This window comes from Anser brachyrhynchus (genome assembly GCF_964034855.1).
Source record: "Anser brachyrhynchus genome assembly, chromosome: 1".
NCBI classification, from domain to species: domain Eukaryota; kingdom Metazoa; phylum Chordata; class Aves; order Anseriformes; family Anatidae; genus Anser; species Anser brachyrhynchus.
The window spans coordinates 106,224,601-106,239,888 of NC_137694.1; positions in this window are offsets into that span (position 1 = coordinate 106,224,601).

The following is a 15,288-nucleotide window of genomic DNA, read 5'->3' on the forward strand; positions in this document are numbered from 1 at the left end:
ACTACTGTTCTTTGAGCACAATGCATTTCCTACTTCCAATGGCTTCCTACTGGAGCAGCCAGACAACAGTGGGAAAACTGCTTGCAGTGATCCTAGTGTTATAGTAGCCATGTCTACCCTGGATGTCTCCTGTCTGCTCAGCAGCGTTAAACTTCAGTAGACTCACAAACTGCCCTCATTTCCAAAGACAGAGTAGTTTTGCTGCCTATTGCCATGTGGTTGAATGCAGTTCTGTGTCTACATAGAGTTATTCTTAACACTATAAATAGTCTTAAAGAACTAAGGAGGCCCACAGTGACATACTCTGGAGGGTGTTTGAACAGCAAGAAGAAATCTAGAAGGAATCCTGTAAATCCACAGGATTGCTGCCAAATGTACGCGTGGGCTGTGGTTTAGTACAAGCCACTCCCTGGGCTGCCATGGCCAGAGGGAAAATTTAGCAAACAATGCCATTGACTGCCTCCCCCCACCCCCAATGGATTCCTTTCCAAAAAGTTAATTTGCTATTGAAGTAGGTAGATTCACAAGCATGTGTTAAGATGTAGATTATAGAGCACTGAGATGAGTTTCTGGAGACTTCCAAGTGTTGCCCCATGGTAGGAAAGCCTTCCATGGGAAGAACCAAGGACATTTCCCTTTAAGGAGAGTCTTGTAATGATAGAGATGAATCACTGCAGTGGATTCAGAAATCTGGTTCTCCTTGGAGCAAATTGCACAGGAACCTTTGTAAGAGAGAAAGAGAAAGATGTATTAGAAAGATGTGATAAGAATCCGCTTTTGGAGAGGAAAGTATAAGTAAGCTAATAAACCTACAAAAGGCCACCAAAGACAGTTGTAGGATCTAATTTCTGACTTTAAGAAATGTAAAAGTCAGCTGAATAAAGATGGGGGTGGATGTGAACAAGAATTTTTAGAGGGTAAAGGACCTGCTAAAAACTATTTTGAGTTGTGAAGAACAAGACTAAGTGTGCTTAGAAACACAAGTTTGTGCAGAAAGTATCAATTTTCTGTATTCAGTTCTAATAGCTAATCAATTAAAATTAAACATGGTAGGATGGTGGGGAAGGAGGAGAAATTCATCTCATGTAGAGAATATATGTTAATACCCAGTTATTCTTCAGAAGAAGGTGAGGTTTGTCATTGCCTGCTACGCAGAAAATTTGAAAAAGCCTAATGTACATAGTGGTTCAAAGGCACAGGACACAGCTCTAGGGCATGAGGGTGAGAGCTGTGATCCTAGGTTGGGAGAGCTGGGGTGCTGCTCCAGTCTGCTTCGTCCCTGGAGGACAGACAGTCTAAAGCTTCAGGTTTTGACTAGAGGCCTCATTTGATCCCCAAATATGCTTCAACACACAACACAGTGTAAGCGGTCTGGGAATTTGGCCACAATTGTAGGGCTGGAGGTGCTGAATTAAAAGGGAGTAAATGCAGCTGATGTGTCTAAATGACGGAGACTGCCAGAGAAATGGTATGAAGGTGGTGACTGAGAAATTGCCCTAGGAGAAGAATAAGGAAGAAAATAAAGAGAAATGGCACTGGGTATCAGATATACACAAGCCCCTAGGAAAGGAGGAGGAATGCTTAGATGGCTGCATTCAATTTCAAGCACAAGCTAATACAATCAGGAAGATTAGAGATACCTCCATGCCTAACGGGAAAACAGCACAGCCAAACATGTCATCACCACAGCTCCTGAATTACCGGGGAGATAATTCATGATCTCAGAAACAGAGACCTAATCAGTGGAGAAGCCTCAAGAGACAAGCTTTTCCTGACAGCGCTACCATCAATCTACCGTTGACCATGGCACACCTAGATTCAACCTGTAGTTACAGTGAGCAATGGGCCTGAAGTATTATAACATGAAATGACCATGTCTGGGAAAATAAAACACGTTAGGTTGGATTCAGGTTTAGCCATAAAGCAGGAGCAAGAGATGAGCTGAGCCCAGTTCTACTGCTCTAAAGTTGGTCTGTGATGAGAATTAAGGCCCTGTGTTTTGACTGATGGATTGGTGCTCCCTGCCTTTCTACCTTCCCTTCTACGCCAGCACAGTGATCCTGGAAGGTCCAGGCATCCACGTGGGGTGGAAACAGGGCATCTAACACGAATTGGTGTACACAGGGTACTGCACACAGGGCTCAGATGAATATCTTTTCCTCTTCTTTTTTGTAAATTACTGACTTATTTAAGAAAGTGCATCTGTCATTCAGCACAAAGTAATTTCTGGGGCAACATTTGTTAGCCATGGACACAAAAAATGAGCCTTTCATCCTTAGGGCAGCAAGATGAAACTTGGTCTCTACAGCTGAGAGGTTCTAGTGTCACCTCCCCAGCTGCCATGGGCCTGGGGGGCATCCAGGCCAGCTTATTTCTCTCCTGTATCCCTTATCTGAGAGGGTTCACTGTGATGTGGTTGCTAGTGGGTAGTGGTGGAGTAGAGTGGAGTGTTGTTTTTGTTCCAGGCCACTCAGGAAACTTTAAAATTGGAAGTTCTCGCATTCTATTTATTATATTATTTCTAGTAGTATGTTTTTTATATATCACATCCTATTCAATAGATCACATCTCATTTTATAGATCATATCACATTTATTTATGTACATAGCTAGATAGTATTCTCACATGAATATCTCCCCAAAGTCTAGATGTATTTCTCAGTCAGCTTTCCAGTGATGATAAGAAAGCCCAGCCCTTTCCCACAGAGAGGAATGCTGCACTTCAGTTTGGCTTTGCCCGTAACACATTGCTCTACCTGCCTCGTGCATTCATCTGCTTGTAACCCAGGATGAGTAACTAGAGCAGTAGGTTAGAATTTGGTACTGACATCTGGGCTTAGCTTCTTGCTCCATAACTCACTCCTTGAGGTCAAATCAATTCTTTGTTCCTTTTTCTCCCTGGCTGCAATGGGAATAACTTGTTCAATGAACTACAGAGGTCATGGTCCTTCCTGTATTATTCTGAGCTCTTTCTGCTGATCCAAATTATTGTTGCAGTTTAGACCTCCCAGGTGAGATACTGCAATTTCCAGCCAGAACAAACAAAAATAAGGAAAAAGAAAAGAAAATAAAGATGTATAACTCTTACCTTTAAAGAATATCAGGGCAAGCATCTGCTTCAAAAACAATGACAGTGTTTAACTAAGAATGAACACATGGAAATCAGAGTGTTTTTTTCCTAATCACTGTCAAAATATGTGTTAAGCAAGGTTTTCCTCACCAATATTTTCTCTTTGACTAGACAATCAGTAAAGGATAATATCCATGCAATAAAACCCACTTATCACAGTTGTGCATTGTGTGAAAGATTTGCAGCTGGAAGATTATTTTTATTTTTTCTCCACTCAGCAGACAAAACAGTTTTGATCAGATTTTTTTTTCTGCCCCAAATTAAAAATATTCAGAGTTATTTTCTATAAACCTAAAAAATGTGCCACCCAAAACTGTTCATGGTATCCTACAGAATGGGCCAGGTGTAACCTTTTTTATTACTGTTTTGCTTCTGAAATTGACTTCATAAAAAAAGCAGTCAAAGTTCTGGGAGATTTTAGTGAAGCTTAGGGAAAAGGTAAAACTCTTAGCTCACATTGTTATTAGTGACAATAATCAATGCCCAGACAAGCATGGCTTCAAAAAATGTGTCAAAAACCCACTTTATGTTTTAAACAGACCATGAAAGACGTTCAAATTCTTCATCTGAAAAAAAAAAAAAAAAAGAAAGAAAGAGAGAGAGAGAGGAGAAAGAGAGGGAGAGGGAGATTTCCTTCTACCATGCAGCGAGAGATAACTTCACGCTTTCCTTTGGTATGTTGCATAGCCAATTGTAAAGCCATGTCATGTGAACAGATGGAGGCAAAGGATCTCAGCTTTCACTGGGAATGGGTTAAAGATCTGATGCCTCAGACGGTGGGTGAGACGGGGCCCAGCAGCGGGAGCTTTCTGTCCCCTGACAGTGAGACGCCTCCAAAGCCTGCTGGGGTGGCAGCAATTCTTACAGGAGTACCTCTGCAGGTCCTCAGCAGACCGGCACCAGCTAAGCCTCAGACTTGTATAGGCACTTCGCATTTAAGAGCATGTCTAATCCAATCACCAGCAGATTGGAAGCTATCTGTGTACCTCCCATATAGCATATTCTTGTAGGCTTGAAAGCAATCTTCTCTTCATCAGCCTTCCCTCTTGTCTTCCTATCAGTCTGTGCAAGCAGTGGCGCTCCCCCTTGGGCACACAGAGCTAATCCCATTTACTTAGCCCATCAATTTAACAGCTTTAAATATTCACATTGGTTAGATGGATGCAGCTGAAACATTAGCAGCATCACTTGACCAGCAAGAGAGGGGGAGAGCAATGTGGTGAGCAGTGTGAGGCAGCCTTCCCATGCTGGCAAAAGCAGAAAAAAGTCATTCAAAATGCTGAAGGCTCAGGCCAATCTCTCCCTCACACGCAGAGCAGAGCAGACTGCACATGTGCAACCCATTACCCATGCGCGCACACAAGCAGAATTTCACTTTCCCACTCCACAGTCCCTGTTTCTGCTAGTTAGCCGTTTCTCCCTGTTTGTACCCTTTGATTTTCATACACCCTCATCTTTGCTTTCTGTGGGGCCACCATCATGCCTGCATGTGGTGGGGCCAATGCTGCCTGATCATGCTCGCTCGAGGTATTGGTATGAGTGACACAGTCAAGTGGGATTTAGCCCCTGCCTGTGTCAGCACCTGATCTCACACAAGTCCCTTCCCTTCTCTTAGATAAACTCGAAAGATTGAAGCAAGAACAAATGCAGAGGGTGTCAGACACCCCTTAAGGAAAGCACTGACCATATGTGCCTCCTGCTTGAGTGCAAAGCTACCTGCCAGTTGCAGAGTGCAATGTGACCCAAGAAGGCTTTACATTTAACTCTGTTCTCAGCTATTTTTTTGCAAATTCTCAAGTGGACCCTTCCCCCTTTCTTTAGTTTATCAGTTCACAGCTTCCTTTAGCATCCCTCATGGTAGCTGTACCTCTTCTGCTCTGGCTGTAGATTAGAATGGTCCTGAGAAGGCAAGCCCTTTTACAAGGAGTCAAGAGGACAATCAGGAAGCTGTGAGCTCTCAGCCTCTTGCCAGCACTCCAAATGATCCTGTACTTCAGGAAGAACCAGCATCTGCCTCCAAAAAAAAAAAAACATTGGAGACTTCAAACAGTCTTTGTTTGCCCCTTCTCCAGCACTTGTCCTTTCACTATTCACTTTTTATTATGGAACAGACCCTGGCTCATGGTTTAATTCACCTGCACGAGTCACGCCTGAGTTCCTCTCTCTACCTGCTGGAGGTTAAATAGGATTGGAAAGGCTGTTGCCTTTCAGGATATTGCAGTCTTTGACATGCAGAGGACATATATCTCTCGAACATTTCCAGCATATTTTTGTTACATTTAACCTGTTCTTTTCTTTGTTGTCTGGTTCTCATACTCTTACAACTATATACAGTATACATGTATATGTATATTTTATGTATATTGCATTAGGTAGATAGATAGATAGATAGACAGACAGACAGACAGACAGACAGACTTCCTGCTTGTGCCAGTGAAGAGCTTGTGCTGGCAAAAAATTAATGAGGTTTCAAGTGCCAGCAGGCTGCAAACTTGGGGATTGCCTTTGATGACTCAGAACTGGCCTCTGCCACTAAAATAGGAAGACAGGATGCTATTACTCTGAACTTAGACTTAAGGCTGAAATGGAGAACAAAAAGAATTTGCAGTGGATGTTTCCTCTCCCCATTCTACTCCTCAAGGCCTCTCTGAAGTGATCACAGTATTTCGATCTATTAGACAGCACCAATTTCATGAGGCTGAGATCATTTGGGGTGAAAACCATGTGGCGACTTCACAGTTCACGAAGGGTATTGAAGACTTCCACCTATTACGGAATAAGTAAGATGAAGCGAAAACCCTTCATTCATCCCATTAACAGTGGGGGGTAATGGCAGAGGACAGCACTCAGAGCATGCACTTCCCAGCTGCTGGCATGCTGCTAGCCTGACACGCCCTGAGGAATCCAGAAAGAATTCTTGAATCATGAGAATCACTTTTCCCCTAACAACCCTGCCTCCCCTTCTCCTCCGGGGGCCTGGACATGCAAGCAAGATCCAAGACAGTATGAAATCATTGGCATCCCTTCCGTTGACTTCACGGGGCTTTGGATCAAGTCCTGAGTTTTCAAAGGCAACAGACTTTTAAAACTGTTTGGAGGATGAGAAGGCCAGCTGAAAGTTTCCATGTGCTGTTAAGGGCTGTATCTTCATTTCTCCGTGGTGCTTATCAGCAGTCTATATCATCATTGGTGGAGACGTAGACAAAATTTTTTGCAATAAACCAATATCTATCCCAGTACCCTGTTTGTTTGTTTGTTTGGTTTGGTTTGTTTGTGTGTTTGTTTTTCGTTTGTTGGCCTTAATTCTTCATACTGTTCACTGTGTTGGTACAGTAAGAGCAAGTATCCTCATGTCCTAAAAGGCTGTGGATGTACATGATAGACAACAGTAGAAAAATTGGGCAGCGTAGCTTCAGCTAATTGCATGAGTGCTGGTGATATTCAACCATTGGGGGTAATTTACTGGAAAAGGAATGAGAAGATCTCCATCGGTGTGAGGATAAAGTCTAAACTGAGAAAGCAGAAGATCCAAACTGAGGGAAGAGTGAGCTGTTTACAGTGGCTGGGTGAGAGAAGACAAACAGGAATATACGGAAAGGGGAAGCTGGATTCAGGATACAGGGTATTAGAGTTAAGGTGATAGCAAAGATGCTGAGGTGGAATGGGTTTTAGCTGGGAAGCCATTTAAAGTAGTGGTCCTCTTCTTCTTCCCCTTGACCCTGGCTATTTGATACCAATGCCCTGTGTCATACCTCTGCAAGATCTCAATGGTCAGCTGAACAGAGGAACCAACCTGGCTGAAAACAAATAATTTTCTGCGCTTCAGGTTTAGCTGTCAATGGATCAGGCCCCAGACCTGACTCCCACACAGCTCTGCAAGCAATGATGCTTGCACAGGGGAAGGGATGGCATCATCCACGGGGCAAGGTTATCCACATTCTGACGTTTCACACACTCCCTGTCTTGAAAGTGTAAGGCTAAAACAACTAACAGATTAGTGAGAGTGACCACCCCAGTGCTTATTCTTAAAGAGATTGTGTGCAGAAGTGAAAAACACTTTAAATGTTGAGCAGGCCCAGGCAGAAATGAACAGTCATGTAACAACCACAAGCTATTGCTCTTCATGGGCTGTACAAGTCATTACACGGCCAGTGAGAAAACCACACAACAGCCTGGCCTTGCTGGGCAAAACCTGGTCAGAAGGAGCTGTAAGAGGCAGTCTTCAGGGCCTTGCTTCACAGCTTGTGCTCTGAGCTTCTGCAGCCTCCATCCTCCAGCAGCTTCCCTTCCCCACTAGGGAGCAGCACCAGCGCAAAACGCTCGTATTTCTGACTGGATATAATTAAATTGGTCAAAAAAAAAAAAAAAAAAGGCCATGGTTAGACCAGCTTTAGATGGAATCAGTGATAGAGTGAGCAATATCCCGGGAGGCAAGATTAGCAAGACAGATATACAGATTAGAGGCGAGACAGAGATTTCATCCAAAAAGGGGGAGTTCCTCTGGACATACTTTTCCAAATAGAGGTTATGTGGCTTTACTGAATGGATACCACAGAAGGTGAGCCAAATCCTCACCTGGAGTAAAAAGGGAAAGCCCTCCTGCCAATGGGCTAAGGATTTATCCCAGGTGAGATATGACCTAGTGTGCAGATTGCAACAGTCAGCCTTTCCAGGTATCTTCTGCACATGGCTGCTTCTGAGTCTGTGGCCAACTCCTAAGGAGGGCGAGGTCAAGGAGCCATGCACCTTTGGGGCCACACAACGATTTAATAGCAAGTTCAGCCCCAAGAAATCTTCTCTAAGTTTCAGTCCCTCTTGCCCTGGTCAGCTGCCTTTTGTTAAAAAGGCTGGGTCTCACTCAGAGAGGCATGGTGATGCTGTTGAATTGCTCTCCCTTATTCTCAGGATGCTGTTTTTCTCAAGAGCTTTGATGTGAAAAGGTAAGGGCCAAATGCCCCACACCCTACCTTCCACCTGTCGGCTGCTGTGTGCTGTGGTTTAGTGCCTTGCTGGGCTTCAAGCAGCGTTAATCTCCTCGTTACTCCCACTTCCTTCCCTCCTTGGGCTTGGATATCAGCTGTGAGCTTAACTGGAGCTATATCACACACAACACTGGGCTCCCCTTCCCTGAAAATAGAAACCAAAGTGACCCAGGCCAGCCACAGTAGAAGAGAGGCGATCTGCAAGTCCCTGGTGGCTGTGGTGGTTCTGCCTGACGCTGTGCGCCAGCATAAGCAAGCAAATTCCAAGAAGATGCAGTCATCAGCAGCTCTGTGAAGACAGGAAAGTGGTTACAAATGCTCTCTGCCTCAAAGAGAGAGAAGAAACCACAGTCTGGCTGTAGCCTCACATCATGCTTTCTGATAATCTGCTGTTTAGAAACATTTGCCGAGGCACTATGGTACTCGTGGCTAGGTAGATGTGAAAACATACATGCCAATCGGTGCAAAGAGACTGGTTTATCTTTCGCCAGCTAAAACGCAGCCTGCCTTTCAGCACACATCCAATAGCACTTATGTACAAAGGAGAACAGAAGTAGATGTTTCTTCCTCAGAGCTGTCTACAGGTTGTGTTCACTAGGGCACCCAGTGTAACTATCACCTTCTAGTCAATGTGGGACTGCTTTGACCCAACATGGGCTCTAGGGTTTTGTATGCTGACTCATACAACATTTTCTTTATACTGTTAGGCTGTTCAGCAAGAAAATAAATCTCACAATCCAGAAAGTTTTCTCCTGTCCGCTCCCTAAATTTTCTGTTTTAATAGTCACTTTATGCTCACTTGCATCTGTTTGCCTGAAAAGGAGGGAGCAAATATTTGTAAGTATTCCTAGCTGGACAGTAAGTGGTAGAATTAACAACAAGCCTGACTGCTTGAAAAGTGCTCTGCAGATTAAAATTTCCCAAAATATTTGATTGGCAGTTCAGGGGCCAGATTTTCCAGCCAGCCAAATGTCCATGTATTGTCCAACTGGAAATGATGGGGGTTGGGTAGGGTGGTGAGGCAAAGAGAAAATATTATAGATGCCTTCCTGGTCAATTTGTACCAGTCCTTCATGAACTGTTTCATCAGCTGAAGTTCCCATCACATCTCTGGACCTCCCTGGTGTGCCCTTGTTTTGAGAACTGTAGGGGAGGGCATGCATCTAAGCTTTTCTCCCACTACTCCATTGCTGCAAAGCCATCTGGTTCCTTTTCTGCCCCAGAATGAAAAGGCCACAACAAAATGCAGAACCTGGCCTCCATTATCAATATCTGAGATTTCATATTTTCATTATCAAAAGGTTTTACTGAAGTCTGGAATCTGCCACAGTGTGTGTCCTTTCAAAATCTGCCAAGTTTGCTTTAGAAAAAACAGATAATATTACCTTGGTATTTATGGTATTCCTTATGCTGCTCTTCCCACTTCAGTGGAAGACTGCTGAGGATGTTTAGGGATAGGCTAAGATAAATGTGCTTTAATATCAAAATAAATAATAGAGGCAAATGTGCAGCTTCTATTATTCATGTTCATACTGGATTCCAGTTTGGGTTTAAAGAGAGCTGCCCCAGAGCTTTTAGCCTGTAACTCTGAAGTCCAGGAGGATCAAGGGAGCTCTGTCACAAATAATGGCTGGTCTTGCCTGTGGGGCAACACATGGTTTTGAGCACAGTACTCTAAAGTTACGGCAGTCTTTGGCTGAAGCCTGTGTTGGTAAGAGCTGTTCCACTTCCCACCATCCCTCGTGTTGGTCTCCAACTGTCCTGGAACCATTGCATCTCCTCTGAGAGACGTGCACAATGGGATTGCCATTGTTTTTGTTGTTGGCCTGGAAATGGTCAGAGTGGCTACATCTGGAGTGCAGTCAGCCATGACTACAAGTGTGGCTCCTGTTTGGGGCTGCTCTGCACAGCTGGAGGAGGTGGGTCTGATGATTTTCTCCCACATGAGAGCTCTCATTCCGGAAGACAGACATTAACTTTCTTGATCAAATCCATACGTACAGTCTTGGACTGCCTTTCTATTCAGGCATAGTTCCTGTAAGGGCAAGTCATGCAGACACTCACAGGGAAATGAAGACTTCACTGAATTTGAAGCAGAAGTGAGGACATACATGTATTCATGTGCATATACAGATAAAGAAGTTTCCCAATGTAAAGTCCCTCTTCTGAGATGGCACCATGTTGCCAGCACTCAGCATATATAATAAATAATAGTAACTGTACAAGAATTCTTCCACAGAATAACTCATCAGCCACAAAAATTACCATAACTACTCACCAGCCTCTGGTCTGGCAGAGCAAAAGCTAGAAGCTTAACATGCTGCATAAGGGGAAAAGAGAAATTCTCCAGGACAGACCTTTAGGGATCAGAGGAGATCGTGGTTTTCCTGCTCTGAACTGTATGCAAGGCAAAGACTGAAGATCAGAGTCAACCAACTGATTATGCAGGCCTAAAGTTTGAAAAGATCAGATACAGAATCCTTGATGCAGTGCCTCTCATTCCATGTTGTTCTCACTCCCATGTATTTGTTGCATCGGGGGATGATGAGTTCAGTATACCATCCCAGCATAAAACACAAGGTGTTTAACAATCTTAGAGAACAAGACTAAGACAAATGATTGCTAATTTAATCCAAAATTCGGTGGAGTGTGTCACTGTTTCATAGCTAAGTGAGCAGACAAAACATACAAAGCTATTGGTCATGTAGGGCATATAACAAACTATTCTATGGCCTAATCCTGAAACTCTCACGGGATACAATCTGATGCCTCAGGCATCCTGTTCACATTGAAAGGCACTCTAAGAAGTACCTGAAGGGAGATGCTCATCCTTACAATCTGGAGCAAAACAAAGAACAAACTGCAGAGTTCTGGAAGCATCAATGCAAAGCACAGCCATACAAAACAGGTTCTCATTTGATCTCTCGAAGAAAACGTTACCTAAGAAACATCTCAATGCATAAGGCATTAAGTTGATAGCTTACCATCAAGCAGCGCCTGATGGACTGAGTTGCTGGCCTTGCAGGCATTATCTTTTAGATATTCTATTTCCTCTGTTGCCATATTTAAAAGTTTGGGTTTAGTTTCAGTGTGACTGCTATTCTACTGCAATATTACCTGTGGTAAGAGAAAGCAGGAAGCAGCAGTGTTCCCTGTTGTGCCTCAGCTCCACAGGACAAAATACTGGCCAGTTTCTACTTTTGCTTACACAGAAGTAAGTCCACTGGCCTCAATGGAATAACACTGTCAGCTCCAAATCAAGTCTGCTGATCTTCCTGAGTATATCTTCAGAGCACAACATTGCTGCTGTTGTCAGCATTAAAGTATTGAGCAAAGATGACATATATTTTTGTTTTCTTTTGTTATAGAGTATCTCTGAAATCTACCTGGTAGAAGACTTAATATGAAACAACCTTCTGTATCTTAGGGAATACCACATAAATTTGGCTGATAAGAAGTGGCTTTAAAAATCCTTTTGTTCTTTCCTCATGATTGTCAGGGAAATCCTGGAATCTCACACAGTACCACTGAACATGGATGATAATGCTCCCCTGAGCAGCGTGAAACTTCATTGTTGTTCCTGAAGACAAAGCATAGACATCTATGCTACAGTCCTAGGTACTGGGGGTATGAGCCTTTTCTCTGGTGAGGGTGATAAGCGGGATTCTGAAATGACAGAACTGGAAAGGTTTTACTTCTAAATAAATCCAAGAGAGCTACCTACAAAACCAATCTTACTAAAATAGCACAGCTAAATGTCTGAAAGTGAGGAAGTGACAGATTCTGACTGTCCAAACAGCCTTAATTCTACTTGCTTGGGTGTATAAAATAGGGGACAGTGTTTGGCAACATGATCTCCCTTACCCCAGGACCTCAACCTCTCAGGCACACAGCTTGAGAGGACAAGGAAGGAGAACACGAAATTGTCCCCCAGAAGTCTCCAAACTTGAGTTCTCTACATTTTGCATGATTGCTTTGGCATGTAGTGGAAATGGGGGTCAAGGGAGGGCAGGTAAGCTCACCTGTTCCTAAATGAGGCAGGGTCTATCCCTCTTTCTGCCTAGCAGATGAGTTAGCTCCCTTTTTATTTTCTGTTAGATCACAGTGCTACAGATAATCACAATGTAAACGATGTTCTTTTAGCACAGCTTTTGTATATGTTTTCTGTAGGATGTAGAGTCTCCTTGCAAAATCAGACTGTCATGCCAGGCACTGAAGAACACACATGCTAAGAGAGAGTGCCTCTTCTCAGGCTTTCAGACTAAATAAAACCAGACCAAAAGTGAGGGGAAGCTGTGGCCTGGGTGAGCAACTTGATGGAGTTCCCACAGCAAGTCAATGGCCAAGATGGAACCAAGTCCAAACACCTCGTACACTGCTTGTAGCAATCAGTGTGGGCCAGTTTTCCAAGCCCCTTTGTACTGATTATGAGGCTATGATTTTCATGCTTGTTGCTAAAACACAGAATCTGGTTTGTAAGATATATGAAAATTATGGCTTTGTTAATAATATGATACAATTTTATTTGCTGGCCATCTGGTCTCTTTCGTATATCCAGGATTACCAGTACAGATCCCTGATAACCTAACAACAATTACATGTGCTTATTTTGCCTCACTTCTGAAGTCCTGGAAGTCCTTATCCTTAATCATAATTCTTTTCCTAGCCTTGCTCCTGTTCCCAGCCCTGACCTTATCCTAGTTTAAAAAAATATGTGGCCAGTTTCTTTTTCTTTTTCTTTCTTTCTTTTCTTTCTCTCTTTTTCTCTTTCTCTCTTTCTCCCTCCCTCCCTCCCTCCCTCCCTCCCTCCCTCCCTCCCTCCCTTCCTTCCTTCCTTCCTTCCTTCCTTCCTTCCTTCCTTCCTTCCTTCCTTCCTTCCTTCCTTCCTTCCTTCCTTCCTTTCTTTTTCTTTCTTAATACAGCTTGATAATCTCAGATTTGGAACACAGTTCTTCCAATTACCACAAACTGCTGTGATTGCATATTTGCTTTGTATATTTTTATGCTAAATCTATACAGTCATTTCAATTTAAGAGCAAAGAGAGGAGGCTATCTTCCATTTACAGAGCGAATGTGTTAAAAGCACAGGTAGCCTGATATATATATGTAGCATTCATAAATAGGATAATTAAAGTTGAGAGAATTATAAGACATTAATATGCTTGTTGTAGTTATTGTTTATTGTAATGGCTGTACTGCAAGTTCATGGCTGGTGGTACAATACCTTTTGTAATTACTCCACAGTTATAGCTGTGGTCAGTGTTACACAGGTCCTTGACAAGTTCAGGGTGAAGGGAAAGAAAGAGTTTCCTGTTGTCTGTCCCAGGAGCTGTCTATAGTCAGACAGCCTTTCCTGAGGACAGGTGGAGGACAGAAGCTTTTAGAAGCAGCCAATTAACCTTTGGAGCTGGAGTCACATTTGGCTTGGGCTTTTAGGAGCCTACATCCCCCAGTCTTCATGGGGACTGAGTCTGTTCAGAAGTGAAGACAAAAGCACTTTTGCTCCTAACTTCAAAAGAGAGAGAACCTGGCCCTATCTGCAATCAGATCAAAGATGCTGATGGAGCAAAGGCTGAGGTCTCAGAAGCAGAGAAACGCCAAGTCTGTGGTGACACCTGTTGGTTGGCTCCCCTCAGCGTGAGTCATGAACTGACTGGATGGGCCAAACTTTGGCTGCATGTAGGTTTCACTGCTTAGCACATGTGTGTTAGGATTTGAAGCTGGAGCAAACACAATGCTGTTATCCATACTGTATATGAATGGACAGAAAAATTGTGTTTAATGTGTCTGGTGCAAAAGCTCACCCCAGCTCATACTACAGCCTGCACTCCTGAGTGCAGCAACCTTAGAAAGGACTGTAGAAAATTCATCTGGGAGTATTTGTGCTAAAGACTATTTTGAGGACTTCTGTGCTGTTGGAGTTGCTTTTACCTACAAAACTGGAATAGGGCAAATGTGCACTAAGGTGCTGAGAAGAACCACCAGGTCTTTGGCTGAAAGGAGCAGTGCAGGCAGAGGGCCCTACTAAGGCTTTCCCTACAGCATGGAGACTGTGGTCTCCTTACTTTGCCTGTGTAGCTCTGCCCCGGTGTAAACTGTGCCTCTCAGGAGGTAAAAACTGACCTAGCAGCTGGACTGTATGAAGTCTGGATAATGATGCTGACTGGTATATAACTTGGGGAGAAGAGCACTGGCAGAGTGCTCCTTGGCAGAGCACACCAGGGGAGTGGAGCAGCAGCCTGTTTCATCTGCAGACTGCAGTACGCAACAAGGAGGGGAAGACGCCAGATAGCTGCATCCCTGACCGCAGACAGCTGCAACAGGAGGGCTGGCACAATATGCTAGAGCAAGTAGTGCTGGTGGCTTAGGACTAGGGCTGTCACTTAACCTAGTGCTGGCTCATTCAGCTCTTTGCAAGTGGCTGTCAGCTGCTTTTCCTGTCAGGTAGTTTAGTTTCATTCCTTTGCTTTTTATTTGCAAGTGGGAAGGACATCAGGACATGGCTAGGGGATGTGGGGGTTGATATGTTGTTACTCTCAAGGTTGTGATGGAGAGGGGGGAAAAGAGGAGTTCAAAGGTAACTCATTTGCCATTTGCTCTGCTGTATTTACCTTGCGTCAGTCACATGCTTCATGCTTCCACTGGCTGCCTGAGGACGAGGAAGAAATCCTCTTTACAACTACTGTGATTTATCACCTGCAGCGTACAGTTTAATTTCACTTTTGAAGCATTGGAGTTGCCCTGGCTGGAAAAAGGAGGCTGGACAAGCATGCTTATGCTTGTAGTGGTATTGGAAAATTTCTCAAGTACCTGTAGGCAGGTGTGGCTCACATACTTGGGTTAAACCAATCACCAGATCTGGGGTCAGGAAGGAATTTTGCCCTAGGTCACATTGGCAGGAACTATTGTGTTGTTTTTATTTTCCTAGCTTTGCAGTGTGGATTGTGGTTGGCTTCCTGGATTATCTACTGCCATCTTAAGAAATGCTGACAACTCAGCGTTTGGACCTACAAATGGAAAAGTAGATCTAACTCTTAAGGTCTCAGGCCTGCCTCATATAATCATGCAGCCACTTTGGCTGTGCATAGGCTTCAGTCTCAGAAGTGTACAAGGTGTCCTCAAGACTGTCAGCATCCTTCAGACTGCCCATGTCATCTGGGCATCTCCCCCTAATAAA